Consider the following 26,877-nt stretch of genomic DNA (forward strand, 5'->3'; position numbering starts at 1 on the left):
AGAAAGACAGATCTGAGAGCTGAAGGAAGCCTCAAATCAACCAGGCCATTGACGTGTTGGGGAGGTGAGATATTAAGGAATTGCATAGGTAGAAGTTTTGAGGCTGGAGAGAGCTTGTCTCATTCAAGGGAACATAAGGTCTGTGTTGCAGACCAAAGACAGTGAGATCATTAGACATGAGGATGGAGAGGTATACAGGAGACAGTTCATACATGTTTAATGTATCTCCAGCTGCACTCTAAGCTCTCAAAGCCCAGAGCAGGGCCTGTCTTGTCCCGAACAAGGTATTTTACTGGTGCTTATTGATTCAGAATTATTTTATTCTTCTCAGGCAGAAAAAAACACCTCCTTTACAGAAGTGAAGTCTGCTTAATCTCTAGCTATTTCACATGCTACTTTTCTATCCAACTGCAGAAATTTAATCATTTCAAAAAAGCCCTTGTGTCTGGTCAGTGTCCAAAGTCCTAAAAGTGTCATACTCATCAGAGTGGTATTAAGAGAAACCTCTGCTGTTACAAAAGTTCAAGTGAGAGAGGACCCCAAATCACCTGACACTTCACACTAAGCAAGTGACACTTGTATAGTACTAACCATGTACCTAACATTGCTAAACGAGTAGAAACTAGGCTTCCTGTCTGTTCCTGGAACTGGGAAGTGACCATGCCAGGACTTCTGGGAATAAATGTATAAATAAAACCACATGAGAACCAGATAGTAAGCCTGGAGAAATAGGGACTTTGCCAAATATAATACTCCAAATCTTGTAATTCTTTTAATAGTTACACAATTTAAGAGATGACGTAAGGAAGGGACATATATGAAAGACTGGCATGGAGTCCCTAGATATTAAATAGTAGAGACAGGATTAAAGACAGGCAGGTGGATTCCTGAGATAATGGTCTTTGTCTCTATGCTACAAACCGCCTCTATTTTCCCAATTCTTCCTGTGTTCCAGCGGGCCTAGCATAGTTTTGGGCTTCAGCCATATTCTTAATTAATATTTACCATTAAATGACAGCTAACAGGCTCTCTTAATCGACCCTTCTAACACTGCCAATATGCTGGCAGATACTTCTGAGCCCAGGCTCTATCTCTCATTCAAGGCTGCTGTCCGCGCTGTGAAGAGATGTACAAAGGTAAGCCAAGCCTGTAAGGCGGTTATCAGCCAAGAAACACCCTGTCATTGGCAGGGTTCCTACTGGCCTGGGGTACCGCCCAGCCAGCTGCGGCCCCTCCGCGTTCCCTTGCTCCACTTCCGGGACGGCTTCCCGAGGCCGCTGGGTACCCAGCCCCCCACATCCCCGCCAGCTACCCCGCAACCTCGACGCAAGCACATCCCGCCAGCCCTCGCGCCCCTCCCGCACAAGTCGCCCCCGAGCCCCGCGCCAGGCCTGGGAGCCGCGCCGCGTCCCCGCTGCTGTTAACGCTGAACGCCGCCTGCCCACCTGTGGCTGCTGCTGCTGCTTCTCGGAAGCCGCGCTGGGCGAGACGAGGTCGGGTAACCCTGGCGCCGGGCGGTTGCTCTCCTCCCCTCGGCCCCTTGAGGGCCCAGCGCAGCTCGTTACGCAACCTTCTCTAAAGTCACCAGGAAGGGGTCTCCGAGCGACCTCAGCGCGGAAATCATGGCTCTCGGTTTCGTTTCCTGGAGCCTATGAATACAAAAGGGCTCGCCTACCTGGTCCTCGCGCGGGCTCCTGCGGCCCCGTGTGGTTGAGGAGGGTGGAGACAGAGCTGCTGGCGAGACGGCTCTCCGAGTGTGGCGCGGAGGTGGCTCCCTCGCCCCCTTTCCTGCTCTCCGTACAGAATCCAAAAACGTTGATTGTGCGGCTAAGGGCAACCAGGAACTGGGACGTTACTAGCTGTAACTTGGAAAGTCTTTATCGGGCGGTGTATCCGCCTCCAGGGTGGGGTTGAAGGCACCAAGCTCCTGAGAACTTCCTTTACTCTGACCTGGACCTCCATACCTTAGATTTCTGTTGGCTTTTAAGGCTTGGGAGCTGTGGGCGGTTCACAGTATAAATGTGGAAGGGTCAAGCTTGTTTTTCTTTATGGTGCCTTCTCTCTCTCTCTAGCTCTTTGTGTCTCTCCCTGTCTCTGTCTCTCCCTCTCTTTCCACAAGACGATGGTAATTACTGTTAAGAGTCAAATTGACCAGATGTGTTTAGAATGTTTAGTCTTTCAGGCCCCTCCAGTAAACAATAATTTGTTGGATTGAATGGAAGGATTCGTTAATTTTTTCTTTAAAATTTTTCATTTACAAAAGCAACACAATAAAGCCAAATGTTGAGAAAAGAAATGAAACATACTTTCGGCCCCCCCCGCCCCCCCACACCCTTTTCTCCCCTTGACACTGTTGACAGACATTTAAAAACTTACTATGAGAAGAGGCAGGTGGCAGGAGAAAAGGGAGTTGGAAGGGAGGTGGATAGCGAAATTGAGAAATAATACTGAAAAAGGAGGGAGGAAACCAAACCACTTTGGTTTGAATCCCTTCTTATTTCTGTGACTTTGTGCAAATCACAGTCTGTCTCTTTTCTTAATCTGTGAGGGTAGTAACGGTGTCTACCTCGTAGGTTTTTTTGAGAATTAAGAAAAGTAAAATATACGAAAAGGTTAGAGCGATGCTTGCCACAGAATAAGCGCTCAATAAATACTATATATACAAAAATGCATAGTATTTTTTTTACAAATCATTCACTAATGTGTTTCCACTTTATGATATACCTTGGAAATTTCTTTGCCTTTAATACAGAACTGTATCAATGATCTAATCACCGAGGTGTACTTTACTTCCAATGTCACGATTACAAATTAAGCTGTAATCATCATCCTTGTACATATCTTTCTATACACACCATAAAACCTATTATTTTGTTCTCCTACCAATAAAGTATGAGAATGCTTATTTTACCACATCTCTCCACTTCCTGAATATCATTTCTAAATATTTGCTATTCTGATTGGCAAGTATTACATTATTATTGTTTTTATTAATTCTGGTTGTTAGTAATATTGAGTAAATTTTCATATTATTACTGAACATTTTACCATTTTTTTCTGTGATATGTCAAATGTTTATAATATAGAGTTTTCTGATGGATTGAGACATGATTCATTGTGCTCTTTATATGTTATGAATTGAATCCCTCATCTGTTAAATAAGACCCAGTGGGCCTCTGGATTGTATCTTATTTAAAGTTGTTTTAACAATACAGAATTTTAATTTTTAATCATCTTTATTTGTGCCTTTCACTTTTGACTTCTGGGATTTGCATCTTATTTTAGAAGGCTTTTCTTCTCGAGGACATCCAATATAAGTTATTCCTTGACACTTATTTATTCTTTTCTTTCTTAACATCAGGACACAATGGTTTGTTTTGTTTTATCAATTATAGTCGACATACAATATTATATTAGTTTCAGGGGTATAACATAGTGATTAGACATTTATATAATTTATAAACGGACCACCCCAATAAGTCTAGTTGCCATTTGACAATATACATAGTTATTGACAATATCTCCTATGCTGTACTTTACATCCCTGTGTCCATTTTTATAACTGGAAATTTGTCATGGTGCATGACCTTTTTAATGTATTGCTGAATTCAGTTTGCTAATATTTTGCTGAGGATGTTTGCATTTATGGTTATCAGTAATGTTGGCCTATAATTTTCTCTTTTTGTAGTGTTTTTATTTGTTTTTGGTCTCAGGGTAATACTGGTCTCATATAATGAATTTGGAAGCCCTCCCTCTTCAATTTTTTGAATTAGTTCAGTAAGAATAGATATTAATTCTTCTTTGAACATTTGGTAAAATTTCAGCTGTGAAATTACCTAGTCCAGAGCTTTTGTTTGCTGGGAATTTTTTCATTACTTACTCGATTTTATTAGCAGTTATTGGTCTGTTCAGATTTTCTATTTCTTCCTAATTCAGCCCTAGAATATTGTATATTTCTCAGAATTTATCCATTTCTTCCAGGTTGTCCAATTTGTTGGCATATAGTTGTTCATATTGTTTCCTTATAATTTTTTGTATGTGTTTGGTGTTAGTTTTCATTTTTATTTCTGATTTTGTTTATTTGTGCCCTCTCTCTCGTTTTTTTTTTTTTTTTTTAATAAGTCTGGCTTAAAGTTTATCACTTTTGATAATCCAATCAAAGAACCAGTTCTTGGTTTTATTGATCTCTTGTATTGTTTTTCAGACTCTATTTTGTTTATTTCTGCTCTGACCTTTATAATTTCTTTCTACTCACTTTGGGCCTTGTCTGTTTTTTTTTCCCAATTCTTTTTGGTATGAGGGTAAGTTGTTTACTTGAGATTTTTTTCTCGTTTCTTCAAGTAGGCCTGTATTCCTACAAATAGTTCTCTTACAATGGCTTTAGCAGTGTTCCACAGTTTTTGGGTCAATGTGCTTTTATTTTCAGTTTTGTCAAAGAATCTTTTGATTTTTTCCTTGATCTCATTGTTAACCCATTTATTGCTTAGTAGCAATATTATTTAGCCCTCATGCATTTCCATGTTTTTTACTTTTCTTCTTGTAATTGATCTCTAGTTCATACCATTATGACAGGAGAAGATGCTTGGTATGATTTCAGTCTTTTAAAATGTTTGACACTTGTTTTGTGGCTTAACATGTGGTCTATCCGTGAAATAGTTCCACATGTACTTAAAAAGAATGTATATTCTGCTACTTTTAGGTGAAATGTTGTAAAATATCCATTAAACCATTTGGTATAATGTGTCATTTAAGGCCACTTGATTTTCTGTCTGGGTGATCTATCCCTTGATGTCAGTGGGGTATTAAGGTCCCTTACTATGACTGTATTACTGTCTTTCTCTTTTTTTATGGCCGTGAATATTTGCTTTATATATTTTGGTGTTCCTACATTGCACGTGTACATGTTTATGTAAGTTAATCCTCTTATTGATTTAATCTCTTTATCATTACGAAATGCCCTTCTTTGTCTGTCCTTACAGCCCTTTTAAAGTCTATTTTGTCTGATATAAATATTGTTACTCCAGTTGTTTTTTGTTTGCTTTTATTTGCACGAAATATCCTTTTCCATCCCTTTACTTTCAGTCTGTGTGTATCTTTTAATCTGAAGTGGGTCTTTTGTAGACAGCATATATTGGTCTTGTTTTCTTATCTGTTCAGCTACCCTATGTCTTTTGATTGGAGCATTTAATCTATTTACATTTAAAGTGATTATTGATAGATAGGTGGTCAATGCCATTTTATTAATGGTTTTCTGATTGTTTTTTGTAGTTCTCTGTTGCTTTCATATTCTCTTGCTCTCATATGTTGATGACTTTCTATAGTGCTGTGTTTGTGTTCCTTTCTCTTTATTTCTTATATGCATCCCATAAATTTTTCATTTGTGGTTACTATGTGCTTCCTATATATGAAGATATTTTTATAGCGGTCTATTTTAAGTTGATGGTTGCTTAAGTTCACACACATTCTAAAATCACTACAATTTTTACTCCCTTCATTTGTTTTTGTTATTATTTTTCACTTATTTTGTGTGGGTATGTTTGTGTGTATCCTTAATTATTGTTGTAATTACACATGTTCTTCCTAATTTTGTCTTTTAACCTTCGTACTAGCTTTTTTTTTTGAAGGAGAATTTTTATTACTTTTATATACAGAAAACTCAACAGTGTACACTCGGCCCAGTTCGGTGGCCAGTTCTTTAGCCTTTGCCTTTTCCGCTGTGCCAATGAGAGCTACCAGTTTTGGGGCCTCCCCAGTGACTGCGGATTTCATCATGTCAGTCATTCTGATTGGTCCAGATAGCTTCTACCAGCTTAGCCAGTCCTCTTGTCTTCTGAGTTAACCTGAGTGAAAGCGATGGTAGTGCAGGTCTTCCTGTGGACTAGATGCCCCAGCCTGGCCTTCCCCTTGATAATGCAGAAGGACGCCCCCTCGCCCCCACCACCATCTTACAGCACAAGGCAGGCAGGAAGACAACCAGCTTAATGGGATCCACATCATGTGTAATCACTACCAGCTGATTATTCTCTATCAAAGTGGTGACAGAATTAACTCTTGCTCAAAGGACAGATGGTCTCTTGGTGGGGTCATCCCTTTTGCCAGCACCTTTTTTCCTCAGCCTGAGCCAACAATCTGCTTCTACTCTTGCTATGTATTTGTGGTCCAGCTTAAGCAATTAAGTAACTGTTTAGTGGTCCAAGACCTAGGTGAACTAGTTAATCGCAGGAGGCACTTTCAGGAGCTTACAGAGAAAATAGCCTTTTGCCACTGCAGCAGAATATGGTGGGGCCATTTAACAAAGCAGGTGAGGTCCCTTCTGGGATGAATGTCCTGTCCAATGACAAAATTCTTGGGTCTTTTCTCAAGTAGGGGATTTACCACCTTCTTCATCTCCTCCTTCTTCATGAAAGCAGGTGCCGGAGCCACCTTCTTCCCCTTAGCTTTCTTTCCCTTTGGTATCTTGGGTGGTGGGACAGAGGGTTCTAGCTTTATAATTGATTGATCCACTGCTTTTTCTAAGTATTTGCCTTCGTCAGTGAGATTTTTTCATTCCCATATTTTCTTATTCACATTTTTTATCTTTTCTACTTAAAAAAGTGCCTTTAATGTTTCTTGTAATGCTGGTTTAGTGGCGATCGTCTCCTTTAGCTTTTTCTTTTCTCGGAAACTATCTGCTTTCCTATTCTAAATGATAAACTTGCTGGATAATTTTCGTTGTAGGGCCTTACTTTTTGTTATTTTAAATATTTTGTGCTGATGACTTCTGGCTTGCAGTTTCAGCCGATGGTCTTACGGGAGCCCCCTTGTAGGTAACTGCCTTTTTTGTTGTTACTTTAAGATTCTCTTCTTGTTTCTCACCTTTGACATTTTAATTATGATGTGTCTTGGGGTGGGCCTCTTTGGGTTCATGCAGTTTGGGATTCATTGTGTTTCTTGGACTTATATGTCTATTTCCTCTGTCAGGTTAGGGAATTTTTTGGTTATTTTTTCTTGAAATAGATTTTCAATTCTTTTCTCTCTCTCTTCTCCTTCTGGTACCCCTATGATGAGAATGTTGGCATGTTTTATGTTGTCCTGGAGGTCCTTAAACTATCTTCAATTTTTAAAATTTCTTTTTCTTTTGCTGTTCTGATTGTATATTTTCTGCTACCTTGTCTTCCAGATCACTGATTCAGTGTTCTGCTTTATGTAATCCTCTGTTGATTCCATCTAATGTATTCTTTATTTCAGTTATTGTATTCCTCATTTGTGATTGGTTGTTTTTTATGATTTCTCTCTTTGTCGAGGTTCTCACTGAGTTCATTCATTCTTCCCCTAAGATCATTGAGCATCCTTATAACCAGTGTTTTGAACTGTCTCTGGCTGATCACTTGTCTCTATTTCATATAGTTCTTTTTTTGGGAGTTTTGTCCTTGTTATTAATTAATTAATTAATTGATTGATTGATTGATTTATAATTGAGACGTTTCTTTGTTTTCTTATTCTGGCTGACTCCCTGTGTTTGTTTCTATGTGGGTGAAATTGACCCTCAGGCTATCTGGCTATTCTGGCTGACTCCCTGTGTTTGTTTCTATGTGGGTGAGATTGACCCTCACGCTAACTGACTATGAAAGCTGTCTGTGACTACATTGGACAAGCTTGTTGTGTTAGGGCTGATCTCATGGAACAGTAGTCTCCTTAGCAGGGCTCTGTGATATGTGAGTCTGCTCTTTGGGTGTGTTGTTTATGGAGCTGGTTGGGTGGTGATATGATGTGAGCTGAAGCTGGCCACCAGGTTTGTTGGTTCTAGAGCCTCTTAAGAGGGTTTCCAGTGCAGGCCAAGGTCAGCTGTCATTTTTACCCAGCTTAGGGCCACCTGGTGGAAGGTACAAAGTGAAATGCAGTTGGTTGCTATTTGTGCTGGGCTTGGAGGTGCTTAGGAGAGGCTATGCTGTTAACCGCGGCTGGTTACCACTAGCTCTGAGTTTGGGATGCTTTGTTGGGCACCACAACGTGAGCTGAGGCCAGCCAACAATTTTGTTAGGCTGTGGCCGCATAGTTGAAGCTACATTCCAAGCCAATACTGGCTGCAGCTTATGCCAGGCTTGTGCCAACTTATGGGAGTTACAATGCAAGGTAAGATCAGTTGCCCCTTGTGCCAGGTGAGGTTGCTTAGCAAGTGGAACAATGCACACCAAGACCAACCCCTGATTGTTTGGGATTCGGACCTTTGAGAGATTTTAGGAAAATCTGCATCTTTAGCTGAGGCAGGCTGCTTTTGTGGAAAAGCTACTGAAAGTGGCTAGGGCTGGGTGTGTAAATTGGGTGTGGTAGGGTCTCAGGGATTCACCAAGGGAGGGTGAACAGTGTTAGCCAGGTTAAGGGAAAGCAAGGTTTTGGTGCTCCTTGCTGTGCCTGCCAGATGAGTGGGGAGAGACCTCAACAAAAGAACACAGTGCCTGCTTGTGTTTTTGTCCCTGGAGAGAGCTTCTTTGACTCCTGCCCTTCCACCCCTCTCCCTGAAGCCAGTCAATTTAGTTCCTCCCTGCATATCTCTGATGCTTTTTAGCTTGCTGCCCCTGCACTGGAGCTTCAAGTGAGTTTGTGAGTGAGTGAGTCTGTGTTTGTGCTCTTTAAAAGGATACCTTGCTCTCCATCAGCTTTTCATTGCACTTAGATGCAATTTCTGCTGTTTTTCACAGCCAGATATTATGAGACTCCTCTTCCTGGCACTGGTACCTTAGGCTGGCAAGCCTGGTGTGAGGCTGGGATGCCTCACTCCTCATGGAGGGCCTCCACAGCTGAGATTTCCTTCTTGATTCTTAATCATCATCACACTGTGGGCATGGGACCTGCCCATTGTGTTTCTGCCCCTCCTAGCAGTCTCATAGTGGCTTCTTCTTTATATTCTTAGTTATAGGACTTCTTTTCAGATAGTCTTACGGTGGTTCTCAATGATAGTTGTTCTATAAGTTATTTGTAATTTTGATGTAGTTGGGGGAGGAGGTGAGCACAGCATTTACCTACTCCACCATTGTGACCAGAATATCTGACACCTGTTTATTCTAAATTGTCAAGAAGTAGGGATTTTTCGGTCATATTTTTATTTGTAATTGTATTGTGGTCTAAGAACATGCCTTGAATAGTTTTGATCATTTGAAATTTTTTGAGGCTTCCATTTTGGCCCTTTAAGACACAGCCAATTTTTGTATATATTTTATAATTACTTGAAAAATAGGTGTACTCTTCAGTTGTGGGTATAGTATCGTATTTTGTGTATTAAGTCAATGCGTTAATCTTGCTATTATTTAGCTCATTTTTTGTTTGCTTCTTCTATTAGAGGAATATTAAAATCTCCCACTATAATTATAGATTTGTCTATTATTGTTTTAGCTTCTTTTTTTATGGTGACATTGTTTAATGAATTCCATTAAGTTTCAGGTGTACAGTTCAACAGTAAGGGATTTATATATTGCATTGCGTGTTCGCCACCCATAGATTTCTTTCTGTCGCCACATATTTGACCCCTTTCACCCCATCTACCTCCCCACTCCCCCTCTCCCCCACCCTCTGGTAACCATGAGTCTATTGTCCATGTCCATGAGTCTCTGTTTGTTGCTTTTAGGTTTATATCCCACATATAAGTGATATCATGTGGTTTCAAATTTTTCAGTCTAGCTTATTTCGCTTTTTTTTAACTTTTAAAAATTATATTTTGTGGTTATATGATTAGGCAAAACTAAGAGTAGTTGTTTTATCCTAGTGAATTGAACCTTTATTATTATGAAGGTTTCTCTTTATTTCTAGTAATGCTTTTTCTTTAAAGTCATTTAAAGATTATATATAACAATATATATATATATAATTCATATGTATACACATATATGTACATAAATTCACACACACACACACACACACACACACACACACACACACAATCTTTTTCATATCCAAAGTCAAGAGTAGGAAATTTCCTCTGTGTTCTTCCCTCCTATATAATGGGGTTTACTTCTCTTTCATATTACATAGTTTCTGGATTCACATAGTTCCAGATATCTTGTTATGTGAAGGCTGGCTTGTGGTTACGAGCTCTCTAAGGATATTTGTTTTTATTCTTCATCTGATTATATACTTGAAAGCAAACTTCTTTATTACTGTTCTCTTCTGCATGGTGGGGTTTATTTCCTTTTACTTTCATACTATGGTTGTAGCTCTCATGATTCTGGCTTTTTAAGCTATTTAAGGTTATTTTTATTCAAAAGCATTATATCACTAAGGATCTTAAGTATATTTCTTCTAAAATATTCTTTACTACTCTTACTTCTTTTTTGTATAGGCCAAATACTGAAGCCAGGAGCTTCAAGAGTCCCACAACCCCAAAGCGGGATTGATATAATAGGCTTCATGGCAAGCATTAAGCAAAGGTCCTGACATCTGGGTGCTTCAGATTCATATGAAGTAGGGCAAAGTTTTCTATTATGAGAAAAGAAGCTTAGTAGGTTATATAAATGTAGATGTGAATAAAACCAACTATATCTGTGTCCCAGATTTTATCTTTTGTTTTATGCTGTGACCTTTGACCAACCTCTCTGTCCTTAGCAAGGCTTCTAATTGAAGATTATCTTGTTCCATAAAATGTAGCTATCAATATCTTTATTAGTAATGGCCAGAATAGCATGACAACCATAATAAATATCAAACTGGTGATGGTATCAATTATAAACAATCATCTATCATAAGACCACCAGGAATTATGGCCTCTAGTATTACTGCATTCCTGTCCCTTTGTCTTATCAATTATTAGTACCTGAGAATAATCTATGCAGAATTGCTAGGTCATCTGTTCTGCTCTTACCCAATCTTTCCATAAGTAAATTACATTACAACAAATCCTATTATATTCTACAGAGTTGTCTGCTTCATTTGTTGGTCTTGAGATAACTTCTTGTTATAGTGGCCATTATATCTTTGCCCCACAGTCGGACAATTGGAAACCTGAAAACAAAACAGGCATGGAAAAGGGAACATGTCAGGGTAAAGCCCACTGTCTCTAGGGGAAATTCCAAGCTGGCCATCTATTTCTATGTGGGGAGATTTGGCCAGGTTTTTTGAGCATAGGAGGCCAGCATGTGAGTATAGGGATCCCCCAAAAGATAGGACAATTTATGGCCATAGCTGTAGGCTGATCCCTCTTAGGGGTAGTTTGGTTGGCCACTTACACCAAGCTAGAGGCAGAAGCAAGAGTTAGAAAGATAGAAAAAGAACTGAACTAGAAAAATATGTTAGAATGTCCACAACTCTGCTAGCATAGGGACTGGCTGATAGAGGTGTGTAGGGGGAAAGTCCTTTAAACAGATCTCACTTCTTTTATGGAAACCATGAAGCCTCTGTTTGCACCTGTTTGTAATGATCATGTGCATCTATATATGTGTTGTATTTGTGTGGTATTTTCTACCTTGAGATGGTATTGCTAATTTCAACAGCTATGTTGAATTGGCTTAAAAACAAACAAGTGCTTATGTAAATTGGCTATTCAAAAATTCTCAGGAAATAAACTAACCTAAATGATTTTCAAGTTCACATGATCTAATATTAATTTTTAGCAAATAAAATCTAGTTTAAGTTTGTTGATTTAATTAAAACTGACATTTCTGTAGAGTTATCAAAGGCTAAAGAATTACAATTAAGATGAAAGAAAAATAATATATGTTTATGGTAACAGAAGGTATAGGTTATGGAGATGTATTTTTGAGGGAAACAAAAGTAATTTTGTCCTAAAATGAGGCTGGTTGTTTCAAGGAAAGAGAAAATACAGTACAACATCTGAAGGTAAAACGGAAAGTTGTAGAAGATTGTAGAAAAGGAATCTTGAAAAAGGAAATTCTGCATGGTTCAACTGAATAAGATTAGAATGAATTTAATTAAGTACATAAATTTTAAAATCAAAAGTAAACTGATGCAAAATTAGAGGCTTTTTCTTGACCTGGAAATGGCTTTGGGATGTTCCAGAGGGCCCCTGGACTACCGCAGAGAGATTTATTTCCATATACAAGAGAAATATTAAACTTATTAGGTCTTGATGTACTGAAATTACACAAGAAGTATTGTCAAATAAGTATCATTGAGCCTCTTCTTTATGTTGTATTTCCTTATAAGGATTCCAGAAATTGTGTGAAATTTCTGGAAATCTGAGATGTGCTGGCATAACATGTCATCAAAATTGAGTCACACCCTAAAATGACTGAACCTGAGTGTCAGATTATGGCATATGCAGATAAAGTCTATTCTGTTTTAACAAAACTTACCCCACATTGCCAGACTTTTGCCATCCTGATGTCCTTGTAAACATGATGATAGTCTGATCTTGAATCAAAGAAATTAAGATGGGTAAACAATGGCTGTAAATTAAAGGAATAGTCAGGGCCGTGGGAAACCCAAGATGGATGCTTGGCTTTTCCAGGCTGCCCGGCAAGCCTCATTTTTTGTTTTTTGCATTTCTTTATGTCCCATAGTACATTTAAGCTGGACTTCATTGAAGTGACACTTAGTATGGGTTATCAATATCTTTGTTGGTATATGTATATTTTTAGGATATGTTGAAGCCTTTTCCTGCCACAAGGCTGATGCCTTCACAATGACAAAGAAACTGTTAGGAAATATGTTTCCCACTTTAGATATACTTTCCAAGTGCTCCCTCAAAGCTATTTGCATAGCCTCACCATATGCCAAGGGATGGTGGCTCAGAACCTGTCACTGTTTTCTTTCCTGACCTCAGTGAAATGAACTTATTATATCGATGACATAATGTTAACTTGTGAAGATTTGCCTCTGCTACAGAGAACATTGCACTTACAACAGAGAAAATGGGCAGAGAATCTGCAGAGAATTCAAGATGCAGGTACCACAATAAAGTTAAAATAAAGTATGGTTGAGTAAGAATGCTGTTTCCAAGGCTTTCATAGACAAAGTACAAACCTATCTCATACCAATAAATGTAAAAGAGGTACAGGATTTTGTGGGAATTCTTGAGTATTGATAAATTTTTATACCCCACTTAGCACAATGTCTTCACCCATTATATTGCCTAGTTAAGCAGGGATGTAGGTGGGACTGGGGAGCCTAACAACAGGATAATGTTGAGAAAGTAAAAATACTCGTCAAATGGATTAAAGGTTTTGGAATCTCCTAGGTGAGATTGCCATTTGGATCAGATGCTTCAGTAACCCCAGAAGGCATGGGCTGGGCATTCTGGCAAAAACAGCAAAAGAAGTGAAAGCGCCTTGGCATTTGGTCCCAACTATAAAAGGGGGCAGAGATCAAATGTCTCGATAGAATAGCTAGTTACAGTAAGAACTTCCCTCCAGTCAAGGTGTAGATAGAAGAATTATTTATAAGACCCACTTCAACTGTTACACAAGTCTGCAGAAATGGCATGCATATTTGCAACAGTTCAGTACTCATTCCACAAGTTATTTGGGCAATGAGTTACATGCCATTCTGTAGCCAATGTATTATGAGACCATTTTGGCTCCTCCTATTGAGCTCCCACAAGAGATGCCCTCATTAATGAAAGAAGGCACAGTCCCTATTCCTAAAGAAACATGGTACTTTAAAGGCACAGCTATGTACTCTTTTACAATTCTCCACCTTACACAGGTGGGCAAAGGTCATTGCTAAGGTGGTTAGGAAAATAAATTTGGCTGATACCAGCATGGGGTGGCTCCCTATGAGTGCTTTGGAACTACTACACAGAACGTTCCTCTAACTATGTCTGTTAAAAAGCTATGGCCTGATGTCTTAATGCTAGAGCCGATAAAGGGTCAATGTCAACTACTGTTCAGAGCTCTTGGAGACATCAAACCAGAAGAGCTCCAAGAGACACTTGGATAGGACACATTTTGCCCGAAAGTGAGGTGTGTCTGGCCAGCTAAAGTGGTCCCCATTGATCATGCTGGAGTCTGGCCTAAATGTTCTGGGTATGACAGTCAAAAGCCAATACTAAAGGTCACTATAATTGGCTGCTTAGCATGGTCTCTTGCCACCTGCTCAAATTGCAAATCATCCTTCCGCCTCAGGCAACATGGTAAGTATACACTGCTTGCCCATAATCCACAGGTTGCATATATTTTAACTAATAAGGATGAAACTACCACTGTTGCCATGATTGCAAGGGAGGACCTCCCTCACCAAATGCCTACTAAAAATTTGTCTCATCACCTTTAGTTTGCTCTTTCTGGAAACCATTACTGGAATGTTGGGAAATATCTTCCTCTTGGACTGCCACTTATGCAGAAATACGCAACTGATCCGACTGCTGAGTCTGTGGATTTCTGCCCAGTGTGGAAGGAATGCCGTGCATAGTGCTCCCCTTCAATATCTCTGACAGGGAACAATGGATGGGACAGAGTACCTGTGAAAACCTGGGAAGTTCGACTCCCAGGACCAAAGCTAATGGTTCCTTCCTTAATTCTGAACTTATGTCTCTGATTGAATTAGACATCGCACTAACTCTTTTATGATACCAACTGCTTATTACATTTGGAATAGCTCATGATAGGTATGTGCTGAACATGGCAGACTGGTTGTGTTTGCTCCAATTTGTATAGAGCAGACTAATCACACTAAACATAGGCATAGACACATGGGGTGGCTCCCATTCACTACCTGTCAAATGATACATAAGATTTTAGACACTGACTAGACAAGAAGAGAGAACAAATCTTTATAGACAGACGCCTCTCTAGTCATCAAAGAGGTATTTAGGTGTGGCACAAATTTATGGCTGTATCTTCCCTCTGCATGGACTGGCAACTGTACATTGGGCTTCCCAATATTACCAGGGAAAATTTATGAGAATTGGTCAGGAATCCCCCAAAACTTACCTGCTTTGAAGTCCCAATGGACTTGCAGTCTGTCTTGGTCAGAATGGACTGTTTGCATTTTCTTACTCCAGTGTGCTGATATTAGTGCCAAGCTAGAAATTCAAGACTTGGCTAAGTTCATAGCAACTGCCTTAAATTATTGTAGACTGAGTATTTTCTTGCTGAATCAAGAAACTGCTCAAATGAGAAAAGTGGTTTTGCAAAATAGAATGGCTTTCAATATTCTCACTTCAGCACAAAGTGAGACCTGTATTCTCATTAAACAAGAATGTTGTACTGACATTCCTTCTTATGAATCTAACATTACTGACCTCTTAGCCCATATGAAAAAATTCTATAGATAAGGTTGATCAGATTTCCTTTGCTGACTCATTTAGTCATTGGCTTGCTTCTCTCCTTGGGAAATAGGGTTCAGCTATTTTGGGGATTCTCTTATCACTAGTAGATTTACTTTTTCTCTTGCTGCTGCTTGTATTGCTGTTGTGGTATAAACACGCAGGCCATCTCCTGATATCAGGCCCCAAAGATTCTGTGGAAGATGGGTGGACAAGATTGTATAGGCCACAGAGATGCTGAGGTGGAAAGTAGATGTGACCAAAATCAACTCCATCTCTGTGTTTCAGATTTCATTTCATCTTTTGTTTCATGCTGTGACATTTGACCAACCTCACTGTCCTTAGCAAGTGTACCAAAGCCTTTAAGTTGATGATTATCTGTGTTCCATTAAATGTAGCCATAAATATCTTTGTTAGTAATGGCCAGAATGGCATGACAACCATAATAAATATCAAACTGGTCATATAGTGTCAATTATAAACAATTACCTATCACAAGACTACCAGGAGGTATGGCCCCCAGCACTACTGCATTCCTTGTCCCTTTGTCTAGTCAATCATTTGTACCCAAGTTATACTATATAAAAAGTATAGTAATAGGAGTCTGTAGTAGAGAATAATCTGTGCAGAATTGCTGGATCTTCTGTGTGGCTCCGACCCAATCTTCCCCTAATGTATTACACTATAATGAATTCTGTTATATTCTACAGAGTTGTGTGCTTCTTTTGTTGGTCTTAAGATACCTTCATGTTATAGTAGCCGTCACACCTTTGCTACACCATTGGACAGTAGAGCATTTTAATTTTCCAATTCGATTACCAACACAAAGTCTTTAGTCATCAACATTGAGCCATATTATTTGAGGTAATGCTGGTGGCATTATCAACACCCGAACTTCAGTGATATAACACAATAAAAGCTTTTTTCCTTTTTTTTCATGGCATAATCAAATGGAAGTGTTCACCTTTTGTGGAGTGGGAATCTGCCTTATTAATTATTCTAGATCCTAGGCTAATAAAAGCATTGGCACTTTTAATATATGGTTTCTAAGGTTTTCTGGGCTTTGACATTGAGTCTGCAGACAGAGGAAGGAAGAAGTTGGTTGTATATGGGAGGTTTTTATGGGTCAGATCTGGAATTGACACATTACTTCTGTTCATATTTCTTGGTCAGAGCTCAGTTATATAGTCACACTTAACTGAAAGGAAAGCTGAGAGATGCTGTCTGATGTCTCTCCAGAAAGATAAGAAAATGAGTTTGTTATTAAGCAAGGGATTTTTATGTAATCTAGAGAGTTTTACTAAAGACTAAAACAAACAAAAAGCTACTCTTTAACATACTACTATCGCCAGATGTAAGATGACAACTATTTTTTAAATAATAAATCTTGTTACTTTACCAAAAATATTTTCAGAAATTTGTAAAAAGGATCACTTTAAATGAGTCAGATTTTATTTTCAATACTCATATTTTTCAGATCCCACTAAGAGAAAAAAGGAATTTTAAAAGTAATAATGCATAAAACTGAGTTTATCCAGATTTTCCAACCACCTGTTGCAACAGAAAAATATATAAAACACATGAAAGATTTTAAGCCAGAAACACAAGTTCTATAATGGCTTTCAACACAAAAGTATTTCTCAGCTAAATTTTAAAAGAAGAATAGAAGATGACCATTAGCAAAAGGCAGCAACATATGCCAAGGAAGACCATGGTGTATTTCCAGAATACAAGTGGTATATATGTATGTATGCAGTGCCAGTGGAAGCAAGATACGGAATTGAAAGAAACTCCTGATGTTAATGCAGAAATGATGAACTGTTCACCCAAACTGTGTTTCCTCTTCCTTGGATAGAATCGTTGATGAGAAGTGGCTGTATAACATGTGGCTATCTGAATGAATTTCAGCCAATAAAATGTGAGAAAAAGGAACAAATATATTACTTCCAAGCTCAAGTTTTTAAGATGTAGATGAGCCTCCACTATGCTGTTTCCCTTCCATTGGCCCGATGCAGAGGACGATAAGATCCTATTGGGTGGTGAGCTTCAAAACAGAAGGATCCAGTAACCTTAAAACCATGTAGATAAAAGCTACTCACAGACTAGAAACTCCCACCTTGATAGACATGTGAGGTAGAAATAAAATTGTATTGAGAAAAGCCATCGAAATTTGTTACAGTAACCACCATTATCCAAATTAATCAATTCTGGAAAGGTTGGGTAGGAGCCACTTGTAAAAGGTCATACACGATGCGAAAATATTGGGTTTGACATAGAACGGTAGATATGAGTAATATAATTTTAAGTGTGAAAAGGACACTATAAAGTTCTTGTTTCAGAAAAACTAAATTAGTGACAGTGTGAAGAATGATTTTTAGGATAGGAGAAACTAGGAGATCATTTGAGTGACAATTCCAGACACAAAATATTGCAATCCTGAAAAAAAAATAGATAGTGTTTAGTGAAATTAGAAAGGAGGGGATGTATTCCAGGAGTAAAAATTTTAAAAAAAGAGTATAGGTGGTACTTGGTGACTGAATAGATTTTAGGGAGAGGAAAATAATGGAATTATTTTAAGAATGTTTGCATTGTGAGCAATTGGATTGATGGTAGTACATACATATAGAGATTACAGAATGAGTTTAGGAATAAAGTCCAGTTAAATTGAGTTTGAAATTCTTGTGGGACATCAAAATGACAAAAACTGGTAGGCAGTTAAAATATTACTGCCTGCCTGTTGAGAGAACCAGACATATGCACAGTAATTGAAGTGATTGAAACAGGTGGACCTATGCCATTGAAACTTTGCAGCATGAGGAATAGGTCAAGTATGGAAAGGAGGAACAATAGGTAAAATCTCAGTTATTTAACTACACTCTATCATGTCTATCCTTAAAGAACATGGGCTCCTTTATCATTTATTCTTTTTCTCCTCAGAGAAACTGAAAGGGAGGACAAAAAGGGATGTGTAATGCAGAAGTGTGATGTTTCTGAAATTAAGTTGGGAGAGACTTTAATGATGAAGTGATCACAGTGTCACAAGCTGTAGGAAGTAAGAGAGTAGCTATAATGGCTAAGTCCTGCATTTAGGTCACAAGATCGTGTCCTTTTGTTTGTACCTAATGACAAGAAAAGAGTGCTCACACATACCTTCTGGTTAAACAGTAAACACAATGCCTAATTTATTGTGCCTTCCACTTCTCCAATTTTAGAAGAAAAGGGAGGTCACTAAACAGAAAACATATTCCACGATTTTATTATGCTATGAATTAAAGCCAAGTAGGCAGCTGTTATCAGAGTGGAAAGTAGGATCTTGTTCTGTCATTTCAGGTCTGTCTCTCTGTGTACTAGTTCTCATTGTTTTTCAGGCAGGAAAGAGAATGAGAGTGAGAGCAAGAGAGAAAGATACACCTGTGTTTCAGTGAGCAGAGTAGGAGTGGCCATGCTGCTGCTTCCGGTTGCCCTGGGAGGAGGCACAGGACTAAATCTTTTCATTAGGTTTACCAGTTGTAACTATGGTTTATCAGTCACCATGTGATGGGTTTATCTGTTTTAATTTTTCACTTTGTGCAAGTCAAACAATTTTCATCTATTCAAAATCCAAACCAACTAAATAAAATAGTTAAATTTGGGGCCTAAAACTATCTACTTATTTAAGCCATCAAATAACCATCGAAAGAGATTATTATTATTAGGTTTAAAAGAAAAAGCCAGGAAATCTAAGCATAGGAGAGATTTTTTTTATACATTTATTCTAGTTTTCAGTTAAAGTCCTAGCTAACAATTAAAAGGCCATTACCAATCTTAGCAGGGCAATTTTATTGGCATGGTGGGAGCAGAAAGCATATTACAGTGGTTTACAGAATAAAAGGGAAGGCAATGAAGTACAGATAACGAGTTTAGGATTAAAAAAAAAGTAATGACAATTACTGCTAAACAAACTAACTTAAATGTTGTTATAAGCAAATATCAAAGATGACTAACCATGAGGATGTAAAGAAAAACAACAGAGCGAAACAAGTTCATTGGACTAAACCTTTGTTAATTGAAAACAAACTTTCTTGGATGTAGCACAAGCAAAAACAAGAGACACTTTAATAAAATTCTAAGAACAATTTGACACACTGTTAACTGAAGAACTTAATATTCAGATTATAAGGCTCATGCTTATGACGTAGAAATATTTGGTTACTGTGTCAGAGGCTGAGCTTGAGTGTGATACTCCTTTATAAATGCCAAATTTAAATAAAACAAAATAAAACATTACAAATAAAAACCCGTTGAAGGTCAATAATGCCTTCAACTCAATGTCATTGTAATAAATATATCATATGTCAATCTGAGTTCAAGATAAATAATATATTAAATGGGGTCAATATGTAAAATCTCAGTTATTTAACTACACTATATCATGTCTGTTCTTATCACCTGCAATCAAGTCACCAGTGGAATCAACAAACAGTAATATATGGAAATTAAAAACAAACAATAACATGGCAACCACGTATCATGGTTTTGTTAGATGTCAGCTCTACTTTTACCAGTCAGTACTGGTGATAATTCAACATTTTATCTACATTTTAAAAAGAAGAACACCTTAATCTTCATTTTTTCCAGTGACAATATGATGTTAGTTATGTCTTTTGAGGTACAAAGAAGAAATTGGTTAGTAATAACGTTCAGTGCAGGTGGGTAAATTCAGATGGTGAGTTGAATTCATTTGCAAAGTAATACCCAAACAGTAATTGCATTTATTTACTTGGTCATATATTCAGTTCTAAAGAGGTAATAGGGAAAAAAACATTTCCATAGTCATGTATGACAATTTAAATATAATGATATTTCAAGGAATATAATTTGTATGTGTTAGCCTAGTAAACAAATTCCAAACATTTCTTTACTGACTACTGAATTTCTGATTCATTTTTTCAGTTTATAGGGTAACGCAAATTCAAACATTAAGAAGTTAGGTTTAATCTGTAGTTGAGATTGGTAGATGAAAAATTCAAACAATCCAGGGCAGAAGCTAATAGATTTTTTAGGCTCATAATTGAAAGATTTTTTTTTTTTAAGTGGAATTAAACATCTATCATGTATCTTTTTTTAAAAAATATTTCTTGAGTTTAAATTTCCAGGTGAATTTCATGGTCAAAATGCTCGACCATTTTAGTTATCTTTATATATTTTGCGAAGATGCTTTCCAAAAGAATTGTACCGAATTTGCTGCCAGCTGAACATTTATTTATATGCCTACTTATAAAATGAAATATATAAAAAACAAAATGTTCTTTTAATTAAAACTAATATGCATAGTGTTTATTAAGCTTTAAGTTAGATGGCTAAAATATAATTTTAATGATACAAAATAGTTTTGATAATGCAGTCCTATATCTATATAATTTTAAAAATAAATTCCATTAAAACTCTTCCTTACAAACATAAAAACATGCCAAATGTTAATATAAGACAATGATAAAAGTATAAATATTTTGACTAGAAAAGTAAAAAATGATTCTATATAGTTGTAATTTACATAAAAATATTACTTAAAATAATTAAAGAAAAATTAAGGTAGCAATTTCCCAATGGTTTATATTCTTGTTTTTAAACTGTCTTCAAAACTCATGTAGTGATAGGATAAAAAATAAAAAGATTGTCTATTGTGATTTAAGAGATGACTCATGCTCAGTATTCAGAAAATGCTCCTAAGGGACCTATTTGACAATGACATGAAGGAGAAAAATAGCAAAGTGACAAATTCAAAAGTGCTAAAGAGATATATTTTAAAACTAGGATTTTCTTGACACTTTTATATTTACATTTTCTTAGAATTTTTGTGTTCAAAGAGATATTAGGTTCTTTGAGCCAATTTATTTTTGCAGATGAGAAAACCAAGGGGCTAAAAAGTTAATTTGACAAAGTGAAACATGGAACTAGTGACATATATATAAACAGAAAACATATTCTACAGATTGATGTTCAGTGTTTTTTTAATCAAATTGCAAAGTTATATAGACATTTTTTAAAATATCTCAGTAAATATACAACAATTACTGGTAACCCTACCAGAGACCACTACAACATAATGTATTTGTTTCATCTTCTTTTATGTGTAAATATATTTGTATTTTTATTAAAATTAGACTCGGTTGATACAATTTAGTATCTTACTTTTATTTAAAATACAATTATTTCAAAAATCTATTCAAGGATTGCATATTTCATGTAATAATTATGCCATAATTTATTTATTATATATAATGCTGTGAACAGTGTTGTACACCAAACATGTGAGTCTCTAGAACGTTTGAGTGGATTAGCATCCTAGAAATTATTAGGTATCATTGCCACTAAATACTTGTACAAAATGAGGCTAGTCTACATAGAGAATAAATATTTGGGCATTTAGTTTTGCATTATTTGATTGTAGATTGAAAGTAGAAAAAAATATGCAGAAACAACTCTCTGTATTTCAGCAGTCAGTTTGATGGTAACACTAGTTTTCAGGTTAAACATTACAAGGCATAGCCAGGGTGATAGCAATGACTTGCCTATATGTAAGCTATACTGATAGGCTGGGCATTCATATTAGATTATTACTGCTGCTGTAACAAATTACCACAAATTTAGCAAATTAAAATAACACAACTTCATCACTTCACAGTTCTATAGATCAGAAGTCTGGGTTGCCTTACCTGAGTTCTCCAACCTGGGTCTCACACGGCTGATTCAGGGTCTTGGTCACCTGGGGCTCTTATCTGGACGTTCTGGAAAGAATCCACTTCAAAACTCATTCAAGTTTTGGCGAAATCCATTTCATTCTAGCTGTAAACTGAGGTCCTGGTTTCCTTATTGGCTGTCATCTGGGGGCCTGCCCTTAGCTCCACACTGATCCCTACATCTCAGAAGCAGCAATTGTATGTTAATTCTCACACTTGCAATCTGTCTGACTTCCATCTCTGAAGCATCTTTCTTACTGCCTTTTCCATCCTCCTGACTTCTGCTTTTTAGGCCTCATGTGATTACATTGGGCCCACCTGGATAATCCAGGGGCCTATGACCATCTTGAGGTCAGCTGATTAGTAACCTAGATAACTTTCACAGCAGTACCTAGACTAGCCTTTGATTAACTAACTGGGGATGGAAAATTGGGGGAAAAGTCTTTAGAATTCTATCCACTCCAGCATCTATTCTCATTGTTTGGTTCCCATGACACACCAGTTATACTTTTGATTATCATTCTGAATTTAATCTGATGCTGAAAACAGTGCAATGTGTCAGAACCTTGGTTGTCAGCCCTATTTTTCTACTCATTATTCCTGATTGAGGAAGCACCACTTATTCCTCTGGCAAGACTGGGTATTCAGGTCCAAATTTAGTAGTTGCTGCTGTTTTATCATGTGGGCTAGTACTGATTCCCTTTAGCACTCTCCCAGGAGTCCCGCTAGGCTAGCTCCTTGTCTGAAACGCCAGTCTCTCAGATCAACCAAGTTAAACTTTACCATCTGTTGTGCCTATAAAACATAAGCTTTGAAATTTTAGGAAAGAGTTGCTATTTATTTGGTACTTATCCTTGGGATCATAGATAAGAAAAAATACAGGACTGCTTTAGCTCCAAATGACATCAATAGGTCTCAGTACGGTGTGCTATTGAGAGACCTGTTTTAGATTAATGTTTTTGAAAATTCAGAACCCATTCTTTTAGAGAAGTTTTGAGGCCTGGGATAATCACAGAAATGGCTCAGTGAATTTGAGATATAGAGAGATCTCTCAAAATAAGAGCATAAGCTTCATTTATAATTAGAGCTGGGTCATTCTTTGCCAATAATATTTCTAGGACTCTCTTACAAATTGTCTATACTTCTCCTTCATAGAAGAGATGTACAATTTTATTCAAAAAAGAATACTCATTAAATGTGAAACAGAACATGTTGACTCAGGAGACGTGCTTTTGTTATATTTTCTTTTTCAACCTTACTCTATTTCTTTTTCAATTCAATTCTTTCTCTCTTCTAAACCCTCTATTTTCTTTCTCAGTATTTTTGTTTGTTAAAATTTCTGAGATATTTTCTCAATTTACCTTTCATATCCTAATTTAATATAAAAGTTTTGTTATTCCATTTTCAACTACAGCCCCCCCCCCCCATGCCCTCTCTTACAGTTTCCTATTCTTGTTTTGTAGATTGTTTTTGATGTCTTGGAGGATATTGATTATGGATTTTGGGGATTTGTTTGTTTGTTTGTTTTTTTGCTATTTTTTCAGCAATATCTCTGTTATTTTGCAAATTTAGCTTTTCTTTTTGTTTGTTTTATCTCTCTTGTCTGAGGCCTTTCTTAAGTATCTGGTGATTGTTAGTCCATTTATACATATGCCAGAGGCAGTAAAATAGCAGATTTCAGTGGCAAGCCTTACTGATTGTTTTGCCTCACTGTATGGTGAATCAATAGAAAGCTGCATTTTTTTTTCTTTTTTCCTTTTTAGTACCTCCAAAACCTAGAGGATTTTTTTTCTTTATTCACTTTCTCCAGAGAACAACTTTCTGATTATCTACACTGAAGTTGTTGTGAAAGTATTTTAACTTTCTTGCATCTCAGATGAGAGTAATTAGAAAGCTCAATTTATTTATAATGTGTGTGTATGTATATGTGTGTGAGAGAGAGAAAAAGAGACAGAAAGGAAAACAGAGAGACAGAGGAAAACAGAGAGAGAGACAGATGCTGAGAGAAGGAGTAAAAAATGAGAATGAAAGAGAAAGCTGAATTTGAAAATTCTATTAGGATAGGTACACAGGTTTACCTTGTTCATTATAAAAAGAAGTAACCATTGCAACCAGGCTTGGACTTGTGGTATGAGCCTTTCAGCCATTGAACAGGTCCAGGTTTATTTAAAAATGGAAACAGCCATAGAATCTCTCTCCAACATCTGGCTGGTATAGCAGGATTTTTAGAAAGCTGTCACTCCAACAAACCTATTCACTTTGTACTGCATACTCCTACAAATTCTTTCCTCTGAGTATAAGGAAAACACATGCTTCTCTTCCCACTTTAAAAGGACCACCTCAGACTATAATTTATGACACAGTTTGCTGAAGAGTGAATGACATAATGACTTAAATTTGTAAATTTGTGAAAGGGCAAAAATTAAACTATGACTGTTAGGTAGTTAGGCAGGCATGAGCAACAGGAGCAAAGGCCCAGCTTTGTAACCATAGAAACCTTCCTTGAAGAACTTCTTTAAGGACCTCCCAGAAACACCACTCCTTTAGGGTTATAAATTAATTCAAATCCTAGAGCACAAAGGCCATAGAAGCTGCTGGCTTAACCAGCCACAAATGTGTGCGCAAAAATTATCACCCTACCTACTAATAATCTCAGCCTTATTATACCATCATTATAATATCATGCCTATGCCTGGAAGTTCATAAATCTAATTATAACAGACTGAATTCTGGGTAAGCACATGCACAGTAGACAAAGTGTTATATAGCAGCCAACTGTCAGTCAAGGGGACTTCACATACGAATCATCCAGGTTTTCCTATCATGGCCCAAATATAAACAGACCTTTCCACTTCTTCGTGGTTACAGCTCTGCCTTTTATCTTTTATCTTCACCTCCCAAATTTTACAGAGCTTCAGCATTCCTTAGCATGGCCTGTCTTCTTCTAAAATGTACTTTTAATAAATCTTACTTTTTCTAAATCTCACTGACTGACCTGTATTTCTTTCTGCATTGACCCCCTCCATGTCTCAGGGGCAATGCTGGATTTCACATCACCCTAGTGATAACACTACTAATATTTTAACTACTGTTACTACTACTATTATTATTGACTATTACTATAACGACTTGCTTTGGTAAGAGCAAAGGAGGTTTCTACATATATTGAAATAAAAAAAGTCATCTTTTTTTTACACTTGAAATCTTATCAGGTCTATGTGACATGATTGTTGGGTTGCTGGAATAATTTTCGAGGATTAGTTAATTAAAATATAGCCAACTTGTTTTCCTTTACAAGCTTACTAGCAGAATAACACAGAGTAAAATGTTTTAATAGAAGTCAGTAATTTAAAAAATTTCTAAAGCACCTATTTAGAGGATGGGCCTGAAAATTCTTCATAATGCAACATAATCAAAGGTGCTAATATATATCTTTAACGACATTATATTAAGTCTGGGAAGAATATTTTTTAATCAACAAGTCTGGAATCTATTCCCTCTACTGTCTTGTCACTCAGGAAAGAAAGTGACCTGGTTAAATTTCCTTGGTAAATATACTGAGGGCAGATCTGATAATCAAATTAATGGTATTTGCTAGAAGTAGAGAATTTATCTATGGAATGCTTACAGTAGAATGGAGCTGGCTTGTCTAGGATTTGTCCAGAAAATAAATCTAGAATCTGTAGTTTTATAAGGCAGAGCCCCTTAGAAAATGTCAAATGAGCTGTGTAACTAACTGGGCATAAAACAGAGATGTTTTATGACCAAAATAACTCCATTCTGTTAAGTAATGTAGCTGCATAAATTATTAAGCAATCAGTCATATTAATTTGGGCCAGGGTATCTTGATGTGGCAAGAAAGGCCTCAAGGAGTTGTGTCAATCTTTCTAGACCTCTTTCTGCTTCACCTCTGCACGGTGACTGGACAACTTGTATCCTGACAATTTTTAGTAAAGCTTGATATCTGAGTAAGATCTCTTATTCATGAGTCTGATTTCACATTTGAATTCCTCATGTTATCAGACTAATTATAATTATTAACTATATTTTTGTAGTTTAAATGAACATAATCTGTCATTTATCTGTCTACTCATATTTGAACTTTTACCACTAAAAAGGAATAGTTAAGTAAGTTAATTTAGGTTGAATTGTTATATTTTGAGAGACATCTGAGATTCTAGGTAAATCTTCACGTTGTAGAACTTAGAACAGCCCAGTTGTCTGCCCATTTCCCCTCCCACTGGCTGACCTCTCTGTTTTAGGACTGCTAAGCAAGGAAGCCCACTACGGATGAAAAGTGACATTTAAGGAATGAGGAAAGCTTTCCTTAAGAGGACTTAGTTCACCTGACTAGGATTATTGAACAAAATAGTGGTTTAGAATTAATCTAGACAATGAGGGTCTTTAGAAAGGAAAGTTCAAGAAGTAGTTACTGTGGGGAAATATCAGGGCACTTTTCATGACAGCCTCGGGAAAGATTGATTTCTGTTCAAATTCAAAGGGTTTACAACAAGCTAGATTACTTGGGGGCTTATCTGCATTTGGCTTTGTGGCAGTTGTTGATAATAAATTGGAGAAAAGTGTTCCTAAAAGTGATATGACTCATTTTACTGAGGATAATGAAGATAGAAAAGATAAGAAATGTAATTGTAGATGGGTTCTAATAATTTTTTTCCCTCCATTTATTACTCACCTGTCAGAAGAAGATGATGGTCACATTACTAGTTTGTTTTTCTTGTCCTCTAGAACTGTCATCAGATAGTAAATACATATCATTTAGACCACCCCTTTGATAGTGAAGCAATAACTTATTATCTGTTGGAGTAGAAACAAAATTAGGCAGTTAAAATGTTTTTTTTTTTTTAACCATTTTACTGAGGTATGATTGACATACAAAAAGCTGTACATATATAATGTACACAACTGGATAAGTTTGAACATAAGCATTAGGTAGCTAGTCAGACA

General features: G+C 37.0%; 1 protein-coding gene, 1 long non-coding RNA gene and 1 pseudogene across 7 annotated transcripts in view; all 3 read right to left on the reverse strand.

The window, feature by feature from the left end:
* The window catches only part of LOC120593713 (phospholipid scramblase 1-like), a 28,355-nt gene extending 26,508 nt beyond the window's left edge, over positions 1-1,847 (reverse strand). The window contains exons 1-2 of one of the 5 annotated variants that reach the window (XM_039851585.1): positions 1,446-1,628; positions 1,006-1,116 (exon numbers count right to left, since the gene is read on the reverse strand). The gene's annotated coding sequence lies outside the window, so the exon portion shown is untranslated. Of the gene's footprint in view, positions 1-1,005; positions 1,117-1,445; positions 1,629-1,675 lie in introns of those variants that run through there. The other 4 variants (XM_039851584.1, XM_039851587.1, XM_039851586.1 and 1 more) reach the window with 4 other exon arrangements.
* On the reverse strand, positions 1,095-6,543 carry LOC120593769 (uncharacterized; annotated as a pseudogene).
* A 4,069-nt stretch (positions 6,544-10,612) lies between these two features.
* On the reverse strand, positions 10,613-15,161 carry LOC120593737 (uncharacterized). Of its 2 annotated transcripts, none has more exons than XR_005650432.1 (3): positions 14,859-15,161; positions 12,282-12,374; positions 10,613-10,971 (listed from the first exon to the last, which is right to left on the reverse strand). It is a non-coding gene; the product is annotated as an uncharacterized LOC120593737 (long non-coding RNA). The 2 variants fall into 2 exon arrangements; XR_005650431.1 differs by having other exon boundaries at positions 12,282-12,339; positions 14,859-15,160.
* Between the last annotated feature and the right edge of the window lie 11,716 nt (positions 15,162-26,877).

This window comes from Pteropus medius, unplaced genomic scaffold, assembly GCF_902729225.1.
Source record: "Pteropus medius unplaced genomic scaffold, Ma_sr-lr_union100, whole genome shotgun sequence".
Lineage (NCBI taxonomy): Eukaryota > Metazoa > Chordata > Mammalia > Chiroptera > Pteropodidae > Pteropus > Pteropus medius.